Genomic DNA, 5,945 nt, shown 5'->3' with positions numbered 1-5,945 from the left:
TCCTGCTGGTTTGGAACAGGGAGCTGCCCTGTTCATAGAATCATGCAATGGTTTGGGTTGGAAAAGGCTTTCAAGATCATCTCATTCCAGCTTTCTGCCATGGTCGGGGGCATCTTCCACTATCCCACATTGCTCCAAGCCCCATCCAACCTGGTCTTGGACACTTCCAGGGATGGGGCAGCCACAGCTTCTCTGGGAAACCTGTGCCAGAACCTCACCACCCTCACAGGGAAGAATTTCTTCCCAATATCTCACCTAAATCTACTCTCTTTCAGATTTAGAGCCATTCCCCCTTGTCCTGTCACTGCAAGTCCTTGTAAAAGGTCCCTTCCAACCCAAAGCATTCTATGATTCTATGATTAGTTTATTAACATCTGTTAATTAAGGGGCAGTAGGTGAACATCACATTCAAGACCGGCATTATCAATTGAACAGATAAGTTGTAATATGAGATGTATAAAAATGTTAACAAACACTCTAAGAAATCCAAACACCTTTCTTTAATTATTCCTGAGTGTGAACACTTCAGCTCCCTCACAAAACTTATGGATTGAAGGGAATCTGGATTTGTTCTTTCTCCTCCATCATCCTCCAGAAGATGTGGCTGCTAAAATTGATGCATTTATAAATTATCATGCAATTTCATAAAACTGCTGTGTTTTAACCCCAGAGATGCTCAGTCATCCCCTCAGTGAGTAGAGGAGAGAATTGAAAGGATAAAAGTGACAAAACTCCTGAGTTGAGATAAAATCAGTTTAATAATTTCTCCAATAAAGTCCAGTTTTATGGGTGTGTGGCTTTGCTTCCAACCGCCCCCTTTTGCACACTTTGATAAAACCAGGCCATTAAAAATAAAATAAAAGAGATGACTTCCAAATTAGATAATAAAGCTGGGGCCAAGCAGGTCATTAGTGGCTGTGAATTTTTTATGGCTGTGCCATTGAGCAAGGTGGGGAGGGAAACAGGAGCATTTTGCTGCTGGGGGATTGGTCTCTCCTTGGGTTTAACAGAACACAGAGTGCCTGACCCTGCTGAAATCATCCAAAACAAAAACAGGAACAGTCACAAATCTTTCCAAAACCCTTCTGCTGATTGCAGGTAAGACCTAGGGCAGTAAGAGCTCAGACTTCGGTGGTTTCCAGCTTGTATTACAAAGTCAGGTTGTATGTAAAAGGTACATCAATTGTTTTTTGTCTCTTTCTTTGCACTTGTTCAGGTGATAAAGTGGAGCAATGAAGGCAGGATAAAAACTCTCTTGGGTTAAATGAACCCAAAACAATCAACTCCTTTTGTTGAAATAAACTTTCAGCTTGGGTTGAGCGGAGCAGTTACTCAACCAGCATCAAAAGCTTTTTGCCTCTTAATGGTTTGTTGTTTGGGGCTAAATTTCTAAATTAAATATTGTCTGTGAGCAAAGAAAAAGGACCTCATCCCTAGAGAAATCCTTCTTTTCCACTGATGAATTCAGCTGTTAAATGGACCTGAATTGTTTCAGTCCAACAGCTCTGAAGAACAAAAATACTTCAGGTCTATTTTTTTTTCTTTTCCTCCTGCATTAATGGCAATTCACTGAGTTTTTAGGGACTTATTCTGTAACTCCTCTGCTGGTGCCTGTGGAGCTGCTCATGGCACAGTTTTTCTGTGTAGATGAACGTAATGTAATATCTACAATAACAATGGATAGGAGCTAAATGCCATAATTCCTATAATTCCAATTCCTGTTCCTATTCTCTATGGGGCATAACCTCAAGTTGCTCCGGAGGCAGTTCAGGTTGGATATCCTGAATTTTTTTTTCATAGAAAGAGTGGTTAGGAACTGGAACAGGCTGTCCAAAGAAATGCTGGAGTCACCATCTCTGAAAGTGCTGTAAAAATAAGTAGATGTGGCGCTTTACTACATGGCTTAGTGAAGATGGTGGTGCTCAGCCAAAGGTTGGACTGGATGACCCTGGAGGTCTTTTCCAACCTTAATGAATCCATGATTCTGTGGTTTTTACTTTGGAAGCAGATGTACATTGTCCTGGCTGGGCCTGAGACAGCTGTGAACGAGAGGGAATGCGGGTATGGATTGCACGGTGCTAATTGAAGAAGAATTAAAGAGAAATTGTCCACTCAACTCTTTTTCTATATGTGAGAAACACTGTAATATATTTACCACACATAGGATCCCAGAATGGTTTGGTTTGGAAAGGACCTTAAAGATTATTTTCTTCCACCCCTTGACATGGGAAACCTTCCACTAATCCAGGATGATCCAAGTTCCATCCAACCTGGCCTTGGACACTTCCAGAGATGAGGCAGCCTCAGCTTCTCTGGGAAACCTGAGAGGTTTCACCTTCCCAGGGAGGAATTTCTTCCCAATATCCAATTTCACCATATAAAATAAATTCCAGACCATAGAAGTCCATGCAGACCAGAGAGGACAGATGGGCTTGTTCTGTTTCACTCCTGATATATTGTCTCCTTATTTTGACTTTGTTTTTCACTTTCAAACTTCCGCTTTCAAACTTCCACTTCTGCTCTGCTTCTCACAATGATGGACACTGTAAGCTGTGAGTCACAGCTACTGTTCAGCCAGGAGAAAACACAAAATCCACATCCAAACAGAAATGTGCAACTGGGGACAGATCTGGTTGTTTTCTTCCTCCTAAAGTGGATGAGCAAACCCAGAACTCTTAAGGATTCATCCAGCCTTGAGATGATGTGATCCATATTACTTCACTCCCACCAAGGGAGGCTTTTTCGTGAGGAGCAGGATTGAAATGAAGAAGGTTGAGGTGCCCTAAACTCTTCTGATCTCTCTCTAATTCACAGATCCTTGTTATTCATCACCACACAGACTTGAGGGAACTGTTAAGTGAGGTATCACTTAGTCCTGTGGTGTTCTGAGAGGGGCCACATTATCTACTTTAACCAGGAGCCTGCAGTGAATTAGATCATTAGGCAGAGATGGATTTGACACATAAAAAACTCATATCTCACATCATTAACGCTCAAATCACCTTCTACACTTTATTTCCCTAAATAAAATGATTTGGAAACCTGCAACAATAGGGGTTGGTGGCACTGAAGCCTCTCCAGGCACGATTTCAGGGGATAAAACATGAGAGGAAGGATCGGACATGTTTTGAACATCTCCAAATATTAAAATTTCTCTTTTTTTTTCATCTGCTGTTTCTTTTTTATTTCTCTGAATGAACAAACCCAGATCTCAGAATTTATATTACCCTGAGAGTGTAATTGCTCTGGGAAGTGCTTGGTCCCTGTAGTGATAAAAAAAATAGTTGGAGATGCGGATGAGGGAAACCTGGGGAGGTGGGATGATACAACCCTGTAGCCTTGAGTCCTAACAGAGTTCTTTAAATAATTAAGATTATTTCAGTCCTTTCTCTGCTTCTTCAGCATTAGCTCTTCAAAATGCTGCTGGATTGCCTAAACCATAAAAACCCCTGAATTCTGAGTGCCCACGCTGAGCTGTGCCAAACCTTGTTGAGCAAAAATATTCCAGTGAGCTCTGGGATGAGTCCTTGGGATCAATTGCAGAATCTGTCTCAACTAAACATGGCACCAACAAGCCTTCAGGTCAAATTTGGATTTGAGCTCAAATTCTCATTCCCTGAATTGTCTGAATGTCCAAAAGGATGTTTTCATAGCAATTCAACCATGATTATCCAGGATGGATTGGATGGGGTAACCTCCCCATCTGGATCACCAGATGAATGTTTGAGGGACATCCAGAGGTCTAGAACACCCATATCAGGCAACCAAATTGCCCTCAAAAACAAAAGGTCTTCCAGACTGATGTGAAGGAGGTAATTTTTGCAAGACATTCGAGAAACAGTGGTTGAAAGTGGAAATAAGAGCAAAAACAAAGTGGAAATTTTTCACAGGTAATATAATTAACTGTCAGACACGGTTACCACAAGAGGGAGGAAAATTTCAGCTTAGAAATGCCTCAGAAAGAAGAGGTTTTAAACATTTCATCTTCTGTTCTTAACTACTTTTCTAGAGAAGAGACAGAAAATGTTGAAACAAGATTTTTGCAGAAAGATGAACTTGATAATCAACAATATTCTATTAGAGTATCATAGAGTCACAGAAGAGTTTGGGTCGGCAGGGACCTTAAAGATCATCTATTTTCATGTCCCTGCCATGGGCAGGGACATCTTCCACTTGACCAACTTGAAATATTCCTATTTCTTGATTAATTCAGTGTGAACCACCCAAAAGCAAATCTCTCTGCATGACCTCTGTTTCGCGGAGAGAAAAAGAGTCTACAACTTTTTTTAAGTTATAGGGCCGGTATGTTTATTCAGCGCTGGATGCAAACCAGAGAGACAGAGAGACTGCTCTCTTTAAAAGGGCATGCGCACCTTTGCGAACCCCAGTCCTCCCTTTTATCCCCCTTTCAAATGCATATACATACAATTTCACAATAGGCTCATACATATTCATTTCTATGAATTTCGCAGTGACTTTTGCTGCTAATTTTCATTGTCAGAAGGAATTTCTTGTGTCCCTGTCCTGTTCCCGCGGTGTCTCTGTTTTCATTTCACTGTCTCCTCTTTATCTTGTTTTTCTATCGAAGCAGCCTTTCTCTTTGGCCTTAACTGGACACAGAAAAGCACCTTTTACCCTTTTTGCTCTAGGGGGGATTTTATCATGCCTCACCTCAGACCAGAATTCTATGGGAGATCAGGGATGGCAGCAGGTCCTCCATGAGCTTCCTCACGACAATAAATTCCTCTTACATTTCCCTTCAGAATCCCAGAATTGTTTAGTTTGGAAAAGACCCCCAAGATCATGGAATCCAACCTGTGACTCATGTCCACCTTGTCACCCAGCCCAGAGCACTGAGTGTCACATCCTTGGACACCTCCAGGGATGAGGAATCTGCCACCTCCCTGAGCAGCCCCTTCCAATGCCTGACAACCCTTTCCATGAATAAATTCCTCCTAATTCCCAACCTCGTTGCAAAAAATCCATGCTCAAAACTTTTCAATTATTAACCAAACCACACTGACATTTGAGTGCTAACTTGGAAATAATGACAGGGTAGCAGAACATCATGGAAATTATCTGCATGGAAATTCCTGAGGCAGCTGGGGCCCTGAGGACTGAAACAGTGCAATTGTCAGAAGGTTGATATTCTCTCAGAATTGCCCCCTCCTCACAGTGAAAACAGCCAGGCAGTTAGGCTGGAAGAGAGCTCAGGATGTCAAGGAAATCTGATGTTTATTTCACAGCAAAGATGGATTTCCTGAGCAGTTGGAGAAGATGAAATGCACCTGCTCATTTTGCATTTCCAGAGGGAAAATGCTGCTGGTCATGGGGCAAAGAGTTTCCTTTAGGAATCAAAGGATCTCAGGATGGTTTTGGGTTGGAAAAGACTTGAAGATCATTTTATTCCAATCCCCCTGCCACGGGCAGGGACATCTACCAGATCAGGTTATTCCAAGCCCCATCTAACCTTGCCCTGAGCATTTCCATGGATGAAACGTGATATATTTGAGAAACAGATTTGGTTTAGCAAGATACCAGACATGGAAACTGGGCAGACCTTCTACAACCAAGACTGAAAGGCTCAAGGGTGAAGATTTGTGAATATGGGATTGTGGTACGTGTCAAACTTTGCTACTCAAACTTCCAGTGTTCTAATCCTCATAGAATCATACAGAGTTTGCAATAATAATTTAATGTTAGTTGATGACAATAAGGATCCCTTGATCTGCATGCTGAAGGCCAGAGGGGAATGTTTAGGTATTTATTAAGCATGGATGAATATTATTTTAAGGTATTATGGAGAATATTTCTATAACTGCTCACAGTGCCTTTTCTAACTCCGATTGTTTTCCAGTTAATTGTCCCTTGTTAGTCAGGGTCTGTTGCTGTTTTCATGGTTAAAAGGAAGCAAAATTTAACACTGGCTGGCTGTTAAATCTCTG

The sequence above is a fragment of the Geospiza fortis genome, unplaced genomic scaffold, assembly GCF_000277835.1.
Source record: "Geospiza fortis unplaced genomic scaffold, GeoFor_1.0 scaffold517, whole genome shotgun sequence".
NCBI classification, from domain to species: Eukaryota; Metazoa; Chordata; class Aves; order Passeriformes; family Thraupidae; genus Geospiza; species Geospiza fortis.
The sequence above is the reverse complement of the archived record's forward strand: the minus strand, read 5'-3'. Positions refer to the sequence as shown.